Source organism: Bos javanicus, chromosome 2 (assembly GCF_032452875.1).
Source record: "Bos javanicus breed banteng chromosome 2, ARS-OSU_banteng_1.0, whole genome shotgun sequence".
NCBI lineage: Eukaryota > Metazoa > Chordata > Mammalia > Artiodactyla > Bovidae > Bos > Bos javanicus.
The window spans coordinates 59101092-59124967 of record NC_083869.1 but is presented as its reverse complement, the minus strand read 5'-3'; the positions used below and the strand labels follow the sequence as shown (position 1 = coordinate 59124967).

Here is a 23876-nt window from a genome sequence, read left to right as displayed (position 1 = left end):
GCAATACAATTTACCGTATATGTTATATAGTCCTTCCTTCCACTCTTACGTGGGTTTCCCTATCTTGGCTTGCTTGACAGAAGCTTCCTCTAAATCCTGTTCGGTCAGGGTGCAGGATAGAGTTCTGGACAGAGAATGAAGGAAACTCAGCTGTGAGTCCAGCCTTTGCATCTGATTTACCCATGAACATGGACAATAGGCTAACCTCTTAGCTTTCTGCTTCAAAGTGAAGGGGTTGAATCAGATATATAGCTTTAAACATTTCACCTCCCCCAGAATCTCCAAGGAAAAAGAATAGCAGCTCTGTTTTTCTTGCAAAAGATGTGTGTTTACAGCATTCTGCATTAGGTTGAATATTTAAAATAGATCCTCAGAGACCCATTAAAAATGTTTGCCATTAGATAAAGGAGAGAGAAAATTTACTATAATGATGCATGACAAGATAACTCCTCATGTTGCAAAAGGTCATAGATAAATTATCCCTGGTAAGTAATATTTTTAATATATAGCACATCATGCTTAATGGAGGTTGAATGAAAATTAGCTCTTGGTAATTGTTATAAAATCCCACCAATCCACACAGACAACCTCTGCAACCGAACAGCAGCATTCATAGTACTGATGGACAGTCAGTACATGGAATGGTGAAGCTCTACAATCCCAGAGTCCTGAGTGGTGGGGTTGTGATGGAGCGAGGTCAGTCCATATGGCTGTTAGGACTCTTCCCTGAACTCAGGGCTCACTCAGGATAAAATTATGAGCTAGATGAAGTTTTATCTTTAGAACCATACCACGTGTCCCATGAATAACTCTTCCTGACCATTTTCCATGTGACTGTACTTCTTTCATCCATGAGTATAAAGAACTGATAAGTACTGTCCGTAGAATAACATGGTGTACTCCAGGGCACACTTTACAAGAGAATGAAGCATGTTCTTTGGGCTTTGTATCTTATTTTGTCTAGAGAATTCTGCCTGCTTGTTACTTTGTAAAAGCTGGGGAGTAGAAAAGAACAGCCTACTTCCTGCATTCAAATAAAAAAGGGAATAATGTATCAGGTTACTATGTCTATTAATGGTCTTGGTAGAGAGGAGCATTGTTAGTAAGCTTTGCTGCACAAGAATCTCTTTTTGTTTCCTCCTCATAAAACAATGGCACCCCACTCCAGTACTCTTGCCTGGAAAATCCCATGAACAGAGGGGCCTGGTGGGCTGCAGTCCTTGGGGTCGCTAGGAGTAGGACATGACTGAGCGACTTAACTTTATTTTTTCATTTTCATGCATTGGAGAAGGAAATGGCAACCCATTCCAGTGTTCTTGCCTGGAGAATCCCAGGGACGGGGGAGGCTGGTGGGCTGCTGTCTATGGGGTCACACAGAGTTGGACATGACTGAAGCGACTTAGCAGCAGCAGCAGCAGCATAAAACAGAAGAGATCTTGAATCTATATTCTGGCATTTGAAAACTTAGAAGCAAAAGAACTCATTCACACCAAACCAAGAAATCAATGTGGGCAATATTTAGTTATTAATGTCATTTTGAGGAGAAAATAAAAGGACTTTGCTGAAAACTTTTCTGTGCAAAGTTTCCCTTATATTTTCCAAATGCTCCTTATTGCTTTATAAAAAGAACCAATTAATTTGGAGCCCGAGAACGAGTTGGAAATCTCCCATATTTCCCAATACATTCCCTAAAATAGAAATACACCTACAATTTCTCCTTGGGATGGTTTTGTTATTGAATTTCTCATCTACAGTGACTTCCTCCTCCCTGTCACAGAGTTACAAAATAGACCAAGGATTTCAATAACCTTAATACTAAACCTGTTAGCCTTTACAACATTTATCATGTCTTTTACATTAGTTGATGGGAGCAAAGCTACATCCCAGGTAACTAGACCCAAGGTATTCAGACAAATAGGCAAATGAGTACGGGTCTACACTCTCTCTTTGATTCACCTTTCCCTGTCACCAGGCTTTGCATTGTCCTGGTCACAAACTTTGGTTCTGCTATTTTTTGTTCCCAGTCTCAACTTGGGCATTTAGCTGATTTTTTATATGTTAACTCCAGTTCTTCTCGTGACTACAGTCTCTTCCCAAACTTCTTTCTTTTTCAGAAATCCTTTTCTACTTTCTCTCACCTAAAACCAAGCTACTTCTTACCAACCCCAGTGTACAAAGCAATGGGTAGCTCTATATAACATGTGCTAGGCAATTGCATGCATAATGCAAAGCAACAGGGCAAATGTGGGAATAATCAGGTATTCTGCTAATACCTGGAGGTCTGTCATCCTTGGAAAGTCAGAATCTCCACTGTATCTTTTTAACTCTGGACCTCTAACACTATTCCTCTTCAAACATCTGGTATATTCAGGCTTTACTAAAGGACCTGTTTTAGTCCTTTACTCAAAGACAGAGATTCAATAACACTGAACACACTACATGGCAGTGGCATAGCATTCCCAATCAGGGGTCTTTGCTTTGTTAGAAAAAGATTTAGTAACAAATCCTGGAGAGGGTGTGGAGAAAAGGGAACCCTCCTATACTGCTGGTGGGAATGGAAGGTGGTTAAGCCACTATGGAAAACAGTATGGAGGTTCTTAAAAAAACCAAAAATTGAATTACCATATGATCCAACAACCCCACTCCTTGGTATGTATCCAGATGGAACTTTAAACCAAAAATATATATGCACCCCTATGTTCATAGCAGCACTATTCACAATAGTCAAGACATGGAAACAACCCATGTAACTATCAATAGATGAATGCGTAAAGAAGATGTGGTTCATGTGTACAGTGGAATACTACTCAGCCATAAAAAAGAATGAAACGTTGCCACCTGTATCAACATGGATGATAATCATATGAAGATAATCATACAAAGTGAAATGAGTCAAAAAGAGAAAGACAAATACCATATGATATCACTTAGAGGTGGAATCTAAAATACGGCATAATTGAACCTATCTACGAAATGGAAACAGAATCATAGACACAGAAAACAGACTAGTGGCTTCCAAGGGGGAGAACGTTGGGAGAGCAACAAAGTTGGAGATTGGGGTTAGCAGATACAAGCTGATATATGGGATGAGTAAACAACAAAGTCCTGCTGTATAGCACAGGGAACTATATTCAATATCCTATGATAAACCTTAATGGGAAAGAAGAATATTAAAAAATAATGCATATATGTGTATAATTGAATCACTTTGCTGTACAGCAGAAATTAACACAACATTGTAAATCAACTGTACTTCAATAAAGTTTTTTTTTAATAATACAGCAAAAAAAAAAAAAAGATTTAGGAAGAACTGGGAGCCATGCTTAATTAAAAAGGAGTAAGTCTTTAATAGAACAATGCAGATAAAATATTACTGGGGAAGGAAACTTATTTCCTCTACTTATTAACTCAAATCTGTTTTACTATGAAGCCATCTAATGATTACCTGAGCTCCATTTACAGGGAGGCACTCAAGAATCTAGTAGAGGGTGTAGGATGGAATAGAGGTTTTGCCAGTCTTTCAAACCTACTTGAAGCCTTTCCCATTCTGGGTCTTTTAAAATAGGAACTTTAGAATAAATTACAATGCAGAACTAATAAACCTCAAGTGGAAGTCCAGGTAGTGGATTTTGGAGGCAGGGGCTAAGCACTCTAAAGTGGAGACAAGACCCAAAGAACAGAAATGGTTTGTTTGCAGGCTGGGTGGTATTATTCTGTTTTGAGCTTTGAGAAATATTCTCTCTGAAAATCTCACTTTTTTTATTGCTTTTTTCTTTCTTCCTTTAACAAACAAGTAATGTGATTCTTGGCTAAGAACTTCTTTGACCTTCAATTCTAGTGGTCTTGATCACTTAGATGGATTGGTAACTTCAGCAGAAGGAAAGAGAGGAAGTTGCTTATCTCTGTTACTTGCTGCCTACATGGAGCGTGTTCTGGGAATGGAGAAGCTCACTGCCAGGATGGACGGTCCACTGAAAGAACTCTGACCTCCAGGTAATGACATCACACCTTAGACTGGAATTCAGGAAGCAGAAGCACATATGGGATAGAAGTTGAGTAAATCCTTAATCAGGATAAAATGGACAACAGTGTAGGCTACATACATACGTATATGGGTGATGAACGTAGAAAATAGGCCTAGGCAACATTCATAGGGGATTACAGCAAGGGAATGATGAATCTCTTAGAAGATGGTTGTGGAACTCTGTAAGTCCATTCCATCACCTGTACCACCATCCTGCTACAAGTCTTTACCATCTTTCTTTGCATCTCCAGCTACTTTAACACTGTCCCCAGCTCTAGTGTCCCTACCTTCCTGTCCATGCTGTCACCAGAAGGATGCATGAAACACAAACCTGGTCATAATGTTCTGCTGCTTAACTTCCTCAATGGCCTGTTGTCACCTACAGGACTGCACTCAAACTCCTTCAGAGGGACTCGGCCAACCTCACCTCCCACAAATATCCAATGTGCAGACTTTATCAGTGTGCTCACCCTCCCACATGTACCCACCTTCTGTTATCTTAACCTTGAATGGCTTTTTTAAACTTTTAAATTCTGAACCATGAAAATAAGTAAATAAATAAATTATGAACCACAGACTTCAGAAAAAACGAAAACTGGTACAGAGAGTTTCTATATATCCTTCACATCCCCTAATGTCTTACATAACAGCAGTCCATTTATCGAGTAAAAGAAATTCACATTGGGACTGTTATTAACTAAGCCAATACCTTTATTCAAATTGCACCAATTTTTTCACTAACTCTATTCCTATTCCACATCTTATCCAGGATCCCACCTTGCATTGTTATTATTTCTTCTTAGTCTGCTACAGTCTATAACAGTTCCTCTGCCTTCACTTACCTTTCATGACTTTGACACCTTTGAAGAGTATCAATCAGTAGTTTTGTTGAATGCTCCTTGGTTTTCTTTTGTCTGATGTCTTCTCATGATTGAAGTGAAATTATTTTGGACAAGAACATTGCAGAAATATAGAAATGCTCTATTCTTTTCAGTGTGTTGTATCGCTGGATTCACAATGCTGATATCTTATTACTGGTGATGTTGATCTCTACCTACTAGAAGGTGGTTTCTGCTGGATTTTTCTACTAAAAATTACTATCTTTGCCTTTGTATTTAATACATACCTTGGGGGACATATTTTGAGACTGTGTAAATTTTGTTTATTCGAAAGGTTTTAGCCACTAATTTTAGCATCCAACAGTGTTAAAGTAGCTGGAGATGCAAAAGAAAGATGGTAAAGACTTGTAGCAGGATGGCCTATTTTCTACATTCAGTGGACCATCCAACCTGGCAGTGAGCTTTTCCATCCCCAGAACACTCTCCATGTAGGCAGCAAGTAACAGAGAGATAAGCCACTTCCTCTCTCCTTCTGCTGAAGTTACCAATCCATCTAAGTGATCAAGACCACTAGAATTTAAGGTCAAAGAAGTTCTTAGCCAAGAATCGCATTACTTGTTTGTTAAAGGAAGAAATAAAAAAGCAATAAAAAAGTGAGATTTTCAGAGAGAATATTTCTCAAAGCTCAAAACAGAATAATACCACCCAGCCTGCAAACAAACCATTTCTGTTCTTTGGGTCTTGTCACCACTCTAGAGTGCTTAGGCCCTGCCTCCAAAATCCACTACCTGGGCTTCCACTTGAGGTTGATTAGTTCTGCATTGTAATTTATTCTAGAGTTCCTATTTTCAAAGACCCAGAATGGGAAAGGCTTCAAGTAGGTTTGAAAGACTGGCAAAACCTCTATTCCATCCTACACCCTCTACTAGATTCTTGAGTGCCTCCCTGTAAATGGAGCTCAGGTAATCATTAGATGGCTTCATAGTAAAACTTATCATGGGTGCATGATCCCGTTTCTCTTTGCCTTAAACATCTGCCCCCACATTTTCCTTTCAGTCAATTTCTATTCATCTTGCACATCCTAACTCAAGATAGTTTCTCCTCTAGGAAGCCTTTCTTGACTACCCCAGCCAGATGAAGAATTTCCTTCTCCACATTTCCTCTGCAGTTCATACCAAGCTTCACAATACACATCAATATCTTTATTGTTGTTTTTGTGTTTTCTTGTGAGTCACCCTGCATGAACTTTTTGGGGGGAGGCCTCACAGTCTTGGCAGCTTTTTCTACCAATGCCTAGCATACTGTCTGGTCTATAATAAGCATTCAATATATGTTTGCAGAATAAATGAATGAATGAATACATCTATTATAGTCTTTCCAAAATTCATTTCCAGGCTGAATAATTTCGAGTTTTTGTTGGTATAAAGAATAATGCTCATTTCTAAACACATGATTCTGATTTTCTGCCAGAATCTTACCCCTTTGGGAAATTTACTTCATCATGTTCCTGGCATCAGCCTTATTTAATCCTCTAAAAACTGAACTAAAATCCTACTTGCTGCCTTTTTTTTTTTCGTATCTCCCCTCATCATACAGTAACCTACCTTTTCTTCCTTTGCTTCTGATTCAGTTTATAAGTATATTTTCAGGGGTGTAAGGAAAGAAATTGCTCTTTCATTTCTTTTGCTAAGCTTCTGTGTGTCCCCTACTCTGACTCTGACACAAGCTTCCTTAATCCTTGGTGACACTTTCTCTCCTGTGTATTTGCTTTATTCTGTGAACTCATGGGAGCCTTTCTAAAACTGCCTTTATTCACCTGAAGAAGCAAATCAAATAGAGAAAACTGATTCTTTGGCTACCAAGTCTATTATTATTATTATTACATAATCAGTGATTTGAATCTTTAAGGAAGGAGACCAGGCACACAGGTAGAATAGTCTTCCTGGTTATATGCCCACAGGCATGTCAGCAGTAACTAATATAATTATGGATGCTAAAGGAACTTGTTCTCCAGCATCATCATGAGCATCACTGTCTTCATCATTGAAACCTTTACCACATTGTGTGTGGTCTGCCCAGAACCACACTTAACACTCCCAACACCTAACATCATTCCTTTGAATCTTCATAGCACTTTGAACCCTCATAATACTTCATTGTGGTAGTAATTTGAGACTGTATTGTTGTTATCTGGGGTTGTCATCCTTCTTGATCTCCTTTTCCCTACCCATTCTAGACCAGGAATTTCCTAAAGGCTGAAGATTAAGTTTATACTGTCTTTATCATTATTGCCTATTGCTATGCTGAGAACATAATAGAAGCTCAATAACTATCTGTGGAGTAAAACTGTTTATCTTTAGTCTAAAACAGAAAAAAAAAAGAAACTGAAAAATTGGGGAATGGAATGCAAGGAACTAGCAATTACAGAATCATAACTTGTTTCTTTCATTGATAGAATATTATTGATGAGCACATTTTAAGTAAAACAAACCTTCCAAAAGTTCTGAGAAGTTAGTAAAAGAAATCAACAACTGACATTTTATCAAGAAACATAGACTCACAGATAAGACCTGAAAATACCAAAGATTCATTTGGACTTGATTTATGTAACACTTTTCTAGTGTTACATAATAGTGGGTGACGCTCAACAAAAAAAACTGTCTAAATGCCATATTCTTTTTGCCTTCATAGCCATATTAATTTAAAAAATCTACTTACTCTTAATTCTCATTGATAATGTCTTGGTTCTGACCCTGACTATTTCTCATCTGGGTAATTGCAAGGCCTTTAAATGATTTTCCTGGTTCAGTTTCTTTTCCTTCAATGCATAAAAAGTGGCTCCTCATTGACCATAACACCAAGTTCTAATTCCATTTCACACCAGAGTAGATGCTTCAATTTTGGCCACCAATCTTTTTTTTTTTTAATTTTTCTCTTACCATTCCCCTTATATGAGTAATCTAGTCACACTGACCTTTACAATCTCCAGGAAGGAGTACAGCTTGATTTTTAGCATTCCACACATTTCCTCCCACTGTTTCTCCAAAGTGCAATGCCCATCACTTTGATCTGAGCCTCCAAGGACAAGGTAAAAAGGATACTATTCCCTCAGTGAGATATTCCTTACGTTTACCAGGCAGAATGATCTGTCTCTATCATTTGCCACAGAACTTACTCTGTACCTTTACTAAACCATTTGTCATGAGTTAGAATTCTGTATTTACCAAACTAAAGTTCTCAAAGGCTACAGCTATTCATCTCTGGATGGCCAACACCTGGACAGAGACTATAGTAGACTGGATTGCTATAACAAACCCTGACATCTCTGTGGTCTATTATGATGACAGCCCAGTGTTCACTTAGATGGGCCAGTATGAAGGGGAGAGGGGAGGAGCTTCTGTCCCACACAGTCACTCAGAGACCAGGCTCCTTGTAACTCATGTTACCACCATCTTCAATGTGTGGATTCCTAGTGTGCTAAAGAAACAGTAAGTAGAAGATTGCACGTGGGAGATTTTTATGGGTGAAACTAGAAGTGGCATACTCAATATTAAACAGCATTCTACTGTCATAACTTCGTCACAGACCCTACTTAACTTCATGGAACCTGGGAAAGGTAATTTAGCTGTGTGACCAGTGGAAAAAAGAGAAACTTGGATGTTAGCATAGCATCCTCTGCCATCATGAATGGTAAAAATGGGTGCAAAATGAATACATGAATCCAATCTAAAGCCCTTGTGATAGACTGGAAGAAAAAAAGGAAACACTTGTCAAAGGAGAAAGTCTAGGTTTCAGACTATAGCAATGCAAGCCACTCACTAGAGCTCTGTGATCACTGCAAATACTTAAGCTTCTGAGCTTCAATTTCCTCATCAGTAATTTGGGATTAATTAAGGTAATACATGAAAAGCATCTGACACATAGGCAGAGCTATTTAATAATTATCCTTTTTTCATTCAAACCAATACTTTACTAGAATCTGCAGTGTGCTAGTGTGGTGTGCTAAGTATCAGGAAAAGAAAGATCTATTAAAAACATTCTTACCTTTAGGAATTCACAGGCCAGTTGTTAGAACATAATTATAGACAAACAAATAGACATTTACAATACACTGTGATATGCAGTGTTCTTCATAACAGAAGACACCAAAACACCCAATAAACCATGCAAAAGGGCTCACATCATTAATTGTCAGAAAAATGCAAATTAAATCCATAATAAGTTGTCAATATATATCAAAAGGAGTAAAATTAGAAATATGAATAATATTAAGTGTTGGCAAATCTATGGAGCAACAGTGAATTTATGTTAGCAGGGTGACTGTAAATTGGTCCAATCACATAGAAAAAAAAGTTTTAAGGTACTTAATAAATCTTAACATACCCATAACTTAGAAACTTCATCCTGAATATATGCCCAACAGAAATGAGTGTTTATGTCTACCATAATGTACAAGACCTTTCATAGCATCTTTATTCATAAAAACCCTAAGCTGAAATGAGCCCAAATTGCCTGGAAAGAAGCCTGACAGAATTTTCTGGAGTGATAGAAATGTTCTGTATCTTGATACAGGTGCAGATTATAGGTATTTGTCAAAAGTAATAGAACTATACACTTAAGGTTTGTACATTCAATATATGTAAATTATGTCTTAATAATAATAATAAATAGTGTAAAGCAGGTGCTTCCAAATTAGCAGCTTATGAGAATCTCTTATCATACCTCAGTTTTAGTTGCGTTTGAAGATGACTCCTATATCTTTCAAGATATGCCACAGTTATACATAAGGCACAGATATGCCTTATGTACCTAAAGATATTTGATTAATGATATGGATTATCTCAATAATTATCTACACATTCTTAAAATTATTATTATTAAAAAGTCATCCCCAGTTTTAGCTTCTGGACAATCTATTAATAGCTCTAGAATAAACACTGTAAGTTCTGCGTTCTACCTAGACTATATTTTAAGGCATGCCACCCAAATACACTGTCCATTTGGGTAAGAATCTAGGCAACCATTTTTAATTTTTTATATATACAAATATTATTCATAGAAGAGACAGTCTTTCTCACTTTGGAGATGAAAAATACTAATTAGGGAAGAAAATATTTGAGTGAGTGAGTAAGTGAAGTCGCTCAGTCGTGTCCGACTCTTTCCGACCCCATAGACTATAGCCTACCAGGCTCCTCCGTCCATGGGATTTTCCAGGCAAGAGTAATGGAGTGGGTTGCCATTTCCTTCTCCAGAGGGAAGAAAATATTTAAGAAGCAATAAAACCAATGTCCTCAGAGTCCTCTATAGTAGAGTATAGTATAATATAGTCCTTTAAAAACTATATTCTATTCCCTAATTATATAGCAACATATGAATATAGTAAAAATGTTTGAAAGTATAATAAAATAGAAGGACAAAATCACCACCCAAACTTTCAATCCCCAAAACAACCACTCTGCACTTGAGATTATCTTCTGTCGATAGATAGATACTCTTTACTTAAAGCTATTTAGATTTTTAAATTTGAAAGTAAAGAATAAATATTGGCAAATATATCAGAATCACTCACAATTCCATCATGCAAATAATGTGAGCATCATACCTGACATCATAGAAGAACTGCTTGCTTCCTTGGTCGTCCAGGTTTTGGAATAGAAGAATGGAGTGTGGAGCATCTTTCCATCTGGCTCCATCTGCAAGATAAATAATTATAATTTTTCTTTAATTTTTGGTATTATTGTCCAATTTCATTTCTTTATTCTGAGTTTTCACCTTTTGCTGTTTCTACATTTTTCACTTCATATATTTGCAATCATATTTTAAATGAGAGCTGGAAGAGGACTTAATGGAGACTTCCCACTTGCCCTTTGAAATCAGAAATCTAATAGCTATAGAATGTGGAAGCCCCTTGAATTAGGTAGCAAGTACTATCAAGTATCAAACATCACAAAGGTTTCTGTAAAGATTGAGTTACTAAGGAAACTAGAGATGAGTTTTGGAAAGAGAAGTCAAAGTAAAGATTTCTGAAGGCAAAGAAAAACATGGAGAAGACTGTCCTATGGTTATTTCACAACAACAGATTCTTTTGTTGGCCTCATTGCAGATTCCTGAGTGAGCAAAGAAGATAGATTTGGCATGCCCATTTAATCTCATTAGAATTCTTCCTCTTTTCTACTTGATGACATTTGCTTCAGATCATTAGTAACTGAAAAAGCAGTGTATAAGCTGGCAGGATAATTGAAGCAGAGATCCTTGGTGTGCTGTTTCCCAGTAAAGATCAAAGTTCAAATACTGGGGGCTTCTCAAATAGAGGAAAAAGGAGTCACATATGGGAAAAATAATGTGAATTTTATCCCAATCATGCAATTTCATTTGTATAAGAATAATTTTCATTGTTTCTAAGAGAGAAACTTTGAAGATAATTTACTTGACTTCTGTAGCTCTAACTGACATTTCTCTATAGAGAGACTTGTAGGTTGGTGGTTGCCAACTGTGCCGCTTTTACAGAATCATTGATGGTGCTTTTCTTAAAGAAAAGGACTAACTTACTCAGAAATGGAATTCCAACGTTCTAAATAATCTGAAGGGTTCCCGCAAAGCTTTACCTTATGAAATCTGATGTAGGTCATAGTTTTTTTTTTAAATGCTTAAGACATCAAATAAAAAATAATACGGAAGTAGACATCTTCATACTTGGGAGATTAAGACTATCTAGCAATAGTGCACTGGATAAAATTCCCTGTCTCATACACATCTAATCATGGTTAAATCTAAGTTTCTGCCTACTCCACATCTGCTTACTAGCAACTCAGCAGTTGAACATGGAGGGAGGAAAAAAAACACAGCTGTATTACCTGGCATTATTTCATTTTTAGACCATAAACCTAAAGTTGTCCCATTGTCAGGCTATCCTCACAATAATAGCTGACACTTCATAAGATCAGGCTGTTTTAACCTCCCAAACAACCCTAAGATGTAAGTATTATTATTATCACAATTTTACAGATCTGGAAACTGAGGCGCTTAACTACTAAGCAAGTTACCCAAGTCCACAGTCATAAAGTGACACAGCCGAGACTGAATTCCCGACAGCCTGGCTCCAGAATCTAGACTAGAGTGTACTAGACATGTACACTAGACATGTACTAGACTAGTACACTAGACATGGTGTACTAGACTAACTAGTACACCATGCTACCTCTACCATCTTCCCTTGGTTTCCCTAGTAAATTTGTTTTTTCCACTGTTAGAGGCCACCACTGACAGTCTCTTAAAATCTATAGAAATTACTTCCCTTTCTTCATTCTTAATTGATGATCTTGTTTGTTTGTGTGTTTGTTTTTATTTCCCCAGGAAAATAAAGTTTTCAGAAGACAACGCTCTCATCTTTCCATCATCAAATCTCCCAGCCTCCATGACTCAGTATCCCTATAGCCGACTTCTTTCCTGATGCAGCAGGTAAAACATCCTTACTCAGATGGGGCTGCTAACACTAGTCTCTCCAAAAGTGTACTGTTTCCCATGTCCTCCAGTCTGCTCAGGAATTTGACTATTAAAGTTAATATACTTTCTCTATCAAATCATTCCTACTGGCTCACTACAGCTTTCATTAGCTCTCTTACATTTTCCACCTCCTTTCCAGTTAGGCAGGTTGTATGATTACTTCTGACCTATTAAACATGCATCGGTTCAGGCTTAGAGAATGAAAATCTCATTCATTTTTTTCTATTCTTTCTCTTCTACTGTAGCCACTGAGACTTTGCATATTTGAGACCATGCACATATAAAGCAAAAGAATCTAATTCAGACTGTAACCCCAAAACTATGAGTAGCACACCCTTCAACTGACTCTCCTAGAACACGTAGCATGCGAGAGAAATAAACCTTTGTTGCAGAAAATCACTGGGATCTGGGGCCTAACTTCTTACTGCAGCATAATCTAGGGTATCTTGACAAACACAGCATACAAATACTGTTGTAAAACAAACAAACAAAATTCTTGATTCTACATCCTCTTTCAGCTACTGTCAACTTATTTTGCTATTTTTAGGGAGAAAAGTCATTGAGTGGATCATCTACATTCCAGTCTCCACTTTCTTAGCTTTCATTTTCTTTTTTTATAGCATTACAAATATTTTTATTTATAAATGATTGATATTTGGATGAAGCCCTGCATACCTTGAATAAGTATGGCATTACATACTACTTTGGCATTACAGAAGTACTTATGTTACTAAAAAATTAACTCTATCCTCTTCCACTCTCCTAAAAATATCCTAAAGGAAATATCCACTGACAATAGTAGTATATTTTTCTAAAAAAAATTACTACCATTATTGTTTGTAAAATTAATTGCAAGTATTCCTTCTTTCACCCTGTAACTTCTTATTTTGATATTCAGATTCGTTGATCTGCAGAAGACATTCTGATTATTTATTGGTATCTTAAACTTAAGACATCAAAAATGGAATTGGGGTTAATATAAACTTTTATTTAAAGGCCATTTTCTTTTCAACTTTATAGCAGGCTCTTTTCCTTACTAATCACTCATCTATGTCACCAACACCTTTTTCTCGCTAAATCCATCAGTAAGTTCGATGTCTTTATCTTAACCCCACCATTTGGTGCAATTGCAAATATATACATTCTTTACTTTATTCTCCAAGAAATTTATTTATTTCACAGACCACTTCAGTTTTAGTTGCCAGTTACTTTTCCTCTATTCTTTCCTGAAAATTGTCCTTCCATTCTTTGTCCTTGACACCCTGTTCTCTACTTCCCTCAGTGATCTTCCAACCCCAGTATCTTATGTATGCTACATTACATGCTACATCGACATGCTGATGTCATCTAATATGTATTCTCCATCCAGATCTCTCTGATTGCAGACTTGTCCTTAACTCAGTAGTTAGTACTAACAGTAATAGTATGAGTTCAGTTTGGTTGTTCAGTCATGTCTGACTCTTCGCAACCCCATGGACTATAGCACACCAGGCCTCCCTGTCCATCACCAACTACTGGAGCTTACTCAGACTCATGCCCATCGAGTCAGTGATGCCATCCAACAATCTCTCTTCTGTTGCCCCCTTCTTCTCCCACCTTCAATCTTTCCCAGCATCAGGGTGTTTTCAAATGAGTCAGTTCTTCGCATCAGGTGGCCAAAGTATTGAAGTTTCAGCTTCAGCATCAGTCCTTCCAATGATTATTCAGGACTGATCTCCTTTAGGACTGGCTGATTTGATCCCCTTGCAGTCCAAGGGATTCTCATGAGTCTTCTCCAACACCACAAAAGCATCAATTCTTCGTTGCTCAGTATTCTTTATAGTCCAACTCTCACATGCATACATGACTATTGGAAAAACCATAGCTTTGATTAGACAGACCTGTCTTGGCAAAGTAATATTAAAAGTAAAGCCTTTTAATATTCTGTCTAGGTTGGTCATAGCTTTTCTTCCAAGGAGCAAGCATCTTTTAATTTCATGGCTACAGTCACCATCTGCAGTGATTTGGGGCCCCCAAAAATAGAGTCTCTCACTCTTTCCATTGTGTTCCCATCTATTTGCCATGAAGTGATGGCACCGGATGCCATGATCTTAGCTGTTTGAATGTTGTGTTTAAGCCAGCTTTTTCACTCTCCTTATTCACTTTCATCAAGAGGCTCTTCAGTTCCTCTTCACTTTCTGCCATAGGGTGGTGTCCTCTGCAAATCTGAGGTTATTGATATTTCTTCTCCCAGGAAACTTGATTCCAGCTTGTACTTCATCCAGTCCAGTGTTTCTCATGATGTACTCTGCATATAAGTTAAATAAGCAGGGTGACAATACATAGCCTTGACACTCCTTTCTCGATTTGGAACCAGTCTGTTGTTCCATGTCCAGTTCTAACTGTTGCTTCTTGACCTGCATGCATACAGATTTCTCATAGAGATATCTAAAATATAATATGTTCAAATCAAAACTGTGTACTTCTACTTCAACTCCTCTAAAGTGTGCTTTTTAACTATCTTCCTTATTGTAGCTACCAGCATTCATCTACTTGCTAAAGCTTCACCTGTGTACAGATGAAGGTTGTGCCCTGCACAAATATAGATGCCTCCATTATTTCAGATCTTTCTCTCACCTTAATTTCCCCATATCTAATCCATCAGAAAGCTCTGTTGGGTTCACTCTCAAACTATATTAATATCTAAATCCATTACCTCTGTTCACTTCTCCAAACATCGCACTCTAAGATACCATCTTTTTCATGGATGGTAGAAACTGACTCACAACTGGTCTCCTTGTGTCTGCTCTTGCAACATTCGAGTCTCTTAAGGCAGTTATCAGAGAGCTCTTTAAACCACAGACCAGATTTTATCACTTCCCCTGCAGTACTCATCCCCTGCCTCATTGATTCTCTCATAGAAGAAAAGAAACTGACGGATTTAGTACTCTTAGCATAACAGCCTCACTCCTTCTTCAGGGCTCCCTTGGCCTATGTAACTTGATCTCTGCTCCACTCCAGCCTTCCCTCCCTTTATTCCTCCTCACACCCTCCACTTTAGTCACATTGGCCTCCTCAAGGTTTTTACAACACTCCAAGCTCATTTCTGCTTTGAGAACTTTACACCCAATATTCCTTTTCTATTGAACAGTTTCATCAGATCTTTACATAGTTTGTCCCCTACATAGCTTCAGATTTCTGCTCAAATATCACCTCCTCAGAAAAACTTACCCCGATACCCATTCTAAAATAGTCTTTATTTCCTAGGCTCCTTTTAAAGTCTTGGCAACACTTAGCACAGTCTGACAGTATATACATGTTTAACTATCGAGTTTCTATCTCTCCTACTATAACTTAAGCACAGGGAATTTGTCTCATTTGTTACTGGATTTCCAGTGCTCAGAATAGAGCTAGGCATCCAGTAGATGCTCCATGCAGGGCTATTATATTCATTAATAAATTACTAAGTCACACACATCTGCAGGAGAAGGAAACCAAAAGTAAAATGTATCATCATGGGCAATAAATGTCCCAGTTATTGTCAAAGAAATTACTCAATATTAGCATTCCCTTATAGTCTAAAAATAATGCTTTGGTTTAATATTAGAGTTTTATAATTTTAAAAATTTCTTAGTATGTGTTCACACTGACATTTTAAGGCAGATTTTCTCAGACTAGTTTTTGAAGCACTAAAGAATTGATATGCTGAAAATTTACTGTTTTGTGTGTGTGTGTTTTTTTAATGCTTTGGGTCACACATTTATTTAGTTATTTTTATTAAATGCTTGCTTTTGTGGAGGTTCCCTGATGAGAAGTCTTGGTTCTTGCCCTCTGAGAACTTGATTGAAATTTGGGAAAAGAACATATGAATGCCAGTCACAGTTGGAGAAAAACTGAACAAACTTGACCCAGATCTTATGTTTGAATGCTCTGGAAAGAAACTTCCAGGCATACCCAAATGTTCTGGATAACAAAAAAACAGATAACAGACCCAGCGTCTTCTCAGATTGTTAATAGCATAAGTCCTGATAAGTTTTAAATTTTATACTTTTAGAGGGATCTTAATATTTCAAAGTTTATCTTATCTCATGGTAACCCAAATCTGTAAAATAATCAAGCTTGCTTTTAAACATCATTTGTCAGAAGTGGCAGCAAGAAGTTAAATGGCCTGTTTCAAGTCTTACAGTTTAGTAACAAGGCCCCTGTGCAATTTGTAATTATGCAAAATTATATGAACTAATTTGAGTAAACAAATGGCAAAGGATCATATAATGACCATTGCATCTGTGGACTGAAGGATGTGCATAGATGATAAGAACACACTCCATCCATTACACTATGTGCTATTATGGCCTATATTTTTTAGGACTAATACATATCATTTTCTTCTGTGTAATTTTCCTCATGATGAGTGTCTTTGACCTCTTCAAGGCTTGATAGAAGTACATGAAGAAATGTAAAAGCTTCTGATTTCTGAAAGTGAAATGATGGTGAAATATTTTACTAAACATTTCCTATTTTGATCCAGCTACTCTTCTTCAGTCTTAGAAAGCTCCACAGATGGAGATGGTGGACCAGACTGTGCTCTGTCTCTATTCCCAGCAGCCCCAGCAACAAGATACACAGTGTTTGCATGTATTTGGTGTGTGGCATGCCTTCCACATGCCAACTACATGGAACAATGGGCTGGTTCAAAACTAGAGAAGGAGCACATCAAAGCTGTATATTGTCATCCTGCTTATTTAACTTATATGCAGAGTACATCATGGAAAATGTCAGGCTGGATGAAGCACAAGCTGGAATCAAGATTGCCGGGAGAAATATCAATAACCTCAGATAGGCAGATGACACTACTTTAATGGCAGAAAGTGAAGAGGAACTAAAGAGCCTCTTGATGAAGGTGAAAGAAGAGAGTGAAAAAGCTGGCTTAAAACTCAACAGTCAAAAAAACTAAGGTCATGGCATCTGGTGTCATCATTTTATGGCAAATAGATGGAGAAACAATGAAAACAGTGAGCTATTTTATTTTCTTGGGCTCCAAAATCACTGCAGATGGTGACTGCAGCCACAAAATTAGACAATTGCCCCTTGGAAGAAAAGCTATGACAAACCTAGACAGTGTATTAAAAAGCAGATAAATCACTTTGCCGACAAACATCAGTGTAGTGAAAGCTGTGGTTTTTCCAGTAGTAATGTATGGATGTGAGAATTGGACCATAAAGAAGGCTGAGCACTAAAGAACTGATGTTTTTGAATTGTGATGTTGGAGAAGACTCTTGAGAGTCCCTTGGGCTGCAGGAGATCAAACCAGTCCATTCTAAAATAAATCAACTCTGAACATTCACTGGAAGGACTGATGCTGACTGAAATTCCAATACTTTGGCCACCTGATTGAAGACCTGATTCACTGGAAAAGACCTGATGTAGGGAAAGATTGAAGGCAAAAGAAGAAAGGGGCAGCAGAGGATGAGATGGTTAGATAGCATCACCAACTCAACAGACATGAATTTGAGCAATCTCCGGGAGATAGTGGGGAAAAGAGGAGCCTGGCAAGCTGATGCCCATGGGGACACAAAGGTTAGGCCCCTACTTAGCAACTGAATAACAACAACAGTTTCCTCACTCTAAATTTAGTGGTTACATTTTTTGCTAAAATGAATGTACATTTTGTGAAGGAATATGAGGCATGCTGAAGGTCTTTAAAAATAATTGTCCCATTTAATTGCACCGTTCTTTACAATAGTCATGACATGGAGGCATCCTAAGTGTTTATCAGTGGATGATGGGTAGAGAAAAAATATATACATGGATATTATTCCGCATCAGAAAAGGAAGGATATCTTGTTATTTGCGACCAATGGATGGACCTTAAGGGCATTATGGAAGTGAAATAAGTCAGATGAAGATAAACAAATACAGTATGATCTTACTTATATGCAGAATATAAATAAAAATAAAATGAACTTATAAACAGAAAACAGATTGGCGGCTTCCAGAAGCAGTGGATGGGCAAAGTGGTGAAGGCTTCAAGGAGTTAAAACTCCCATCTGTAAGTATTTATCTATAAATAAATAAACTCCCATCTATAAGTATTTATCTATAAAATAAATAAGATATGAGGATATAATGTACAGCATGATGACTATCGTTAATCTGTACAATTCCCTAGTGGCTCAGAAAGTAAAGACTCTGCCTGCAATGTGGGAGACTCAGGTTCGATCCCTACATTGGGAAGATTCCCTGGAGAAGGAATGACAATCCACTCCATTATTCTTGCCTGGAGAATCCCCAAGGATAGAGGAGCCTGGCGGGCTGCAGCTCATCAGGTCGTCACAAATAGTCAGTCATGACCGAGCAAATAACATTTTCACTTTCATGTACTTAAAATTCTAAGAGAATAGATCTCTAAAGTGCTCATCCCAAGAAAAAATTGTAACTATGTCTGGTGATGGCTGTTTAACTATGCTTTTTCGTACAAGGTGACCATTTTGCAGTACATACAAATATCCAATCACTAATGCAGTGTTATATGTCAACTATAATCTCACTTAAAAGTTTTTTAAAAACCATTGTAGAGTGCAGAGAATCAGCAAAGAAGTCAAGAAACACATGCATCTTATCTTGGGCCTCCACTGGCCTAAAGACAGTATTCAGGTATACTAGAGACTTGGTAACTCTTAGCTTGAAGAAAAGAAGTCTGGAAGACCCAGCCTGGAAATGCAAAAGAGGGACAGGTTTCACACTGCACACCTTTAGAGTCAGAGCTAGAACTGATGAGTGGAAGGTATTGGGAGACAGGCTTAATACATGAAACAATTTTCTAAAAAATATTATAGTTTTCATGCCAATAGTTATTCTAGATGCATTTATATATTATTAACTCTCTGTCTTTAGATGCTTCAACAATTTTAATCTTTATAGGAATTTACTTTACACATTACCAAATTGAAATACCAGGGTGTGATGAAATGTAGCATCCTAGTCAGGAGCTAGCAGAAATAGAATTTGAAACCACAATCTAGCTCTATAGGCTACAGGCTTAACCATGAGGGTGTGATACTTCTCTGATGCTTTGAACTATAATGGGATTCTTTATTAACAATTAATATTTTATATTATTGAACTTATTTAAATGAAAAATGACTATCCTCTATCTGGTATATAGCAGAGGAGGATTTCTGCCTTAGTTAGAAGTTATATTAGATCATTGATGTCTCTTTTAAGTCTTAGATTCTGAAATCAAATAATTTGGATTTTATGGGTTTTCTTCATGCATTGAACTATTGATATTATTTATTGTACTGTTACTCACTTGAGTTTGCCTATAATATAAACTATGACATGGCAAATCAAGTTTAAACCTGCTACTGGGCTCCACATTTGTAAAGAATATAGACTGATTCCATAATATGGAACGTGCTACGGCAGCTCCAGTCTTTACAATGGCTAGAGCCTATCCAAGTTGTCATGCCTAATCAGAGAAACAGCATTAGGGAAACCTGAAGTTATATTTATAACTAAATTACTTTGTGTAACTGAGTCTGGTACTGTCAAACACAACTTGACCAACAATGGAGCAATTTAAAAAGTGTAAGTGAAATAGATTTGCCAATTAGATATAGCACTTTATAAATATGGATAACTGATTCTGAGGAACCAGTAAGTATCTGGAGAACTCAATAATCACTTTAAAAAGTAATCAAGCCATGTAATTCCATCTGAGTTTTCATATCATGAAGAAAATTATCTGAATCAAGAGAAAGAGCATAGAGATTTCAATTTGTCTTTAATATTAATTAAGTTGGTTACCATGTTGCTGTAAATATTGTACCATCTTCTATAGCCTGTTAATTACCATCATTTTGAAATGTAATCCAGAATTAGGTAAGAGATATATGAATACCTGATAGCTTTTTCTTTTAATATAATGCAATTTAAGAAAACAACTGCAAATAAGATGGGGAAGTTAAACTTATTTCATGTTCTAAATTAGGAGTAGGGCAGGAAATGATGTGAATTTGGAAGGTCTTTTATTAGTAAGCTTCATTATTACTCAAGAAACCAATCCATAACCCCAAACACAATGATGTTCATTCTGTAAGGAGCACTACACCAGTGCAAACTAATTAAAACTAAAGCTCTATGAGTAGGAATATATAGTGATTATTTAACCAAGTGTCACGTAGTCCTAGTGATACATCTTGGGGCTAATTCTAGAGTGGGGCTACCCTTTCAATTCAAGAAATTCACAAAGTTTACTTAGAATTCAACTTATAAAAACTCATAATGTTTTTATTCCTCCAAATTTATCTTCTCTAAGCTCAGAATTACCTCATAATTCCACCTCCCAGAGCTAATATTTGTATGTTACCACCATCTTTGAGAGAAGTGAATATGAAAATGGGGGGGGGGGCTGATAGAATCCACAGGGTCTCATCAGAAAATCATTAAGAAATCCTGTGTGCCAATGTTTATATTGAAATCACATCTACTCACAATTCCTTAGGGTCCTTAAATATCAACTTGAAAACAGAAAAATCTGCTTGGAGCCATTATACTAGTTACTATCAGATTTTTGATCTTTTAACAAGGAGTATTTTGCAATTCATAGAAAGATACCAAATAATTTCATAAAAGCTGAAAATAGGCAAAGTTAGATGCATAATAATTAGGAAAAATAAATTATCATAAACATATGTGGACATATCTTCCCAAATTTGTAGCTACTCATTTTTAGGATTTTTCTCCAAAGTACCTGCTGTAGAACACAATATAAAAGAAATTTTGTGTTAAAATAAGTTCAGAAAGCATAGCAACATATACAGCTGTCTTTTACATAAATATGCATACTAAAGTTCAGAGAAATCCTGCCCCCCAAGTGTTTATTACAGCCTTTGCAAAATTTATTTGACCACAAACCACTCTCTTTTTCCTTTACCAAACATCTATTGTCATTCTGTAGAACAAGATTAAGAGTTTTTTAGTTAAAATATTTAATTATTTTCATTAGTTGTTAATATTTTAATTATATTTTGAAAAATAGGCAATTTTATTCCAAGGTTTTATGTTATATTAGAGAATTAAAAAAATTCATATTGAGCTTCTAGAAATGATGTTAAGCTAGACTATTTGAGTAATGCTTCCTTCAAAAACTAACTAAAAACCCTACATAAAATATTTTTATATGCATAGAAGAGATATAAAGGGACTTCAAAGCTGCTTTTGACCTATATTTACATTTCTCCTAAATGTAGTTTGGTTGCTTTGCAGGACAAGTGGAGAAAAATCAAAGTCCAGGTCTGGCAGTAGTTGGGGAATCTTAGAGGAAAAACACCTTCTTTAAGGAGTGGGGGAGGGGGGGGAGTCGTTTCTAAATTAAATCCTGTTGACTCCTGAACATTGCAAGGACTAGGAACTCAGATCCTTGAAGCAGTCAGAATTCCACCTACAACTTGACAGTCAACCCATTGTATTCCTGATTCTGCATCCATGAATTCAACAATGGGTTATGTAGTACTGTGCAAGCAGGCATGCTTAGTCGCTCAGTCATGTCTGACTCTTTTGTGACCCCCCATGGACTGTATGTAGCCCACAAGGCTGGTCTGTCCATGGAATTTTTCAGGCAAGAATATTGGAGTGGATTGCCATTTCCTACTCTAGGGGATCTTCCAACCCAGGGATCAAACCCACATCTCCTGCACTGGCAGGTAGATTCTTTACCACTGAGCTACTTGGGAAGCCACATGTAGTACTGTAGTATGTATTTATTTGAAAAAAAAATCCATGCATAAATGAATCCATGCATAAGTAACTTGTGGCAGTTCAAACTCATGTTGTTCAAGGGTCAACTGTACAAGAGAAGATGATCTGATGTGTCATTCCAGGACCTCAATATCCATCCCTGAAAACTTAAGAGGGTGAAGGAGACTGGTAACCAACTTAGGTCTCTGAAATCTGGTGGATGGAAGCTATCCTTGACAAACTGCTCTAAAGAGAGAGAACAGTTAGTACAGCATTTCGTGGAGGATCCCGGTTTATCAGGGTCTTGGCAGCTGCTTATTTACCAAGACACAGACCTGAGATACCTATGAAAGAAAGAACACGGCTGCCTGGAATAATGTGGTGACCACCACAGAGATGATGGACCAGCTTCTTCTAGGAGCTGACAAAGAGATACTAATGTTAAATCAGAGAAAAGATACTTATCTACTTGTGTCAAGGGAAAACAGTGAGAGATCTCAGGATGGGGGTGGGATATGCCTGTGAAAAAACAGGTAAAAACATCCCTTTAGAGAAAAATGACCTTTAGATTTCTTGGAAGCCCAGAGAACACTAATACCAGTTCATGATAGCATCAGTGCCTTGCTTATTTTGGTATCAACCCTGGAAGAACTAGAGTCTGCCTAGTGTATGAGGGAAGAAAAACTGCAGTGCTAGACTAAGGCCTGTAGGAGCAGACACTTCCCCTCCCACCAGTAACAAAGGCAGCCTGCTCAGAGCAGGCCCAAACTGACTGAAAGATGAAGGCTTAACCTTATATGGACCTGGACGTTTGGACTATTTGAAATCTTGGATTAAGACTGTATTGTGGCTTGAAATGACTTGAGAACTGTTCACTTTTTAGGAGGAAGCAGAAGAATCATGATTACTACTCTTATTTTCATCCAAGGGACTGGGGGAGAATTAGCGATAGTTCATTTTATGTGTCAACTTGGCTAGATTATGGTGCCCAGTTGTTTGACCAAACACCAGTCTGGCTGTTGCTGTGAAGGTGTTTTTTTGATGGAACAAACTAAATCAGGCTTCCCTGGTGGCTCAGAGGATAAAGAATCTGCCTGCAATGCAGGAGACCAGGGTTCAATCCCTGGATTGGGAAGATCCCCTGGAGATGGGAGTGGCTACCCACTCTAGTATTCTTGCCTGGAGAATCCCCATGGACAGTAGAGCCTGGCAGGCTACAGTCTATGGGGTTGCAAAGAGTCAGACACAACTGAGCAACTAACACTTTCATTTTCACATTTAAATCAGTGGACTTTGAGTAAAGCAAATTCTCTATCATCATTTGGATTGTACGCATACAATTAATTATAAGTCTTAAGAGCAAAGACAGGCTTCCTGAAAAAGGAATTTGGGTTCAATGTTGCAATGTAGAACTCCTGCCTGTATTTTGAGCCTGTTTGATCTGTCTAAAGGATTTCAGACACAACAGTCTTACCTGAATTCCAGCCTGATGGCATGTTCTATGGCTTTGGGACTTGCCAGCTCATATGATCATGTGAGTCAGTGCCTTAAAAATAAATCTGCCTCCTCACCCTCCTCCTACTACTCTACGTTCTCTGTATATATATTATTTCCGCCTTTCCTTCATTTATAAACAGAAAGGGTTAAATGGACAGTGTGAAGAAAAATATTTAGGTTGCTTTATGATCATACTCTTCACCTTTTTAAATATTCATATTTTAACATCTTTTTACCCTTGTAAGTACTTTTGACTATGTGAATACACTTGAAATCTAGGGGCCATTTGTTTT

At 37.3% G+C, this 23876-nt stretch overlaps 1 long non-coding RNA gene across 2 annotated transcripts in view; it reads left to right on the top strand.

Annotated features, from left to right (window-relative positions):
* Positions 1 to 8201: 8201 nt before the first annotated feature.
* Positions 8202 to 23876, top strand: part of LOC133260528 (uncharacterized) — a 33101-nt gene continuing 17426 nt past the window's right edge. Inside the window, exons 1-2 of one of the 2 annotated variants that reach the window (XR_009740850.1) lie at positions 8202 to 8351; positions 12217 to 12321. This is a non-coding gene — a long non-coding RNA (uncharacterized LOC133260528). The remainder of the gene's footprint in view (positions 8352 to 12216; positions 12322 to 23876) is intronic. The other variant, XR_009740849.1, reaches the window with a different exon arrangement.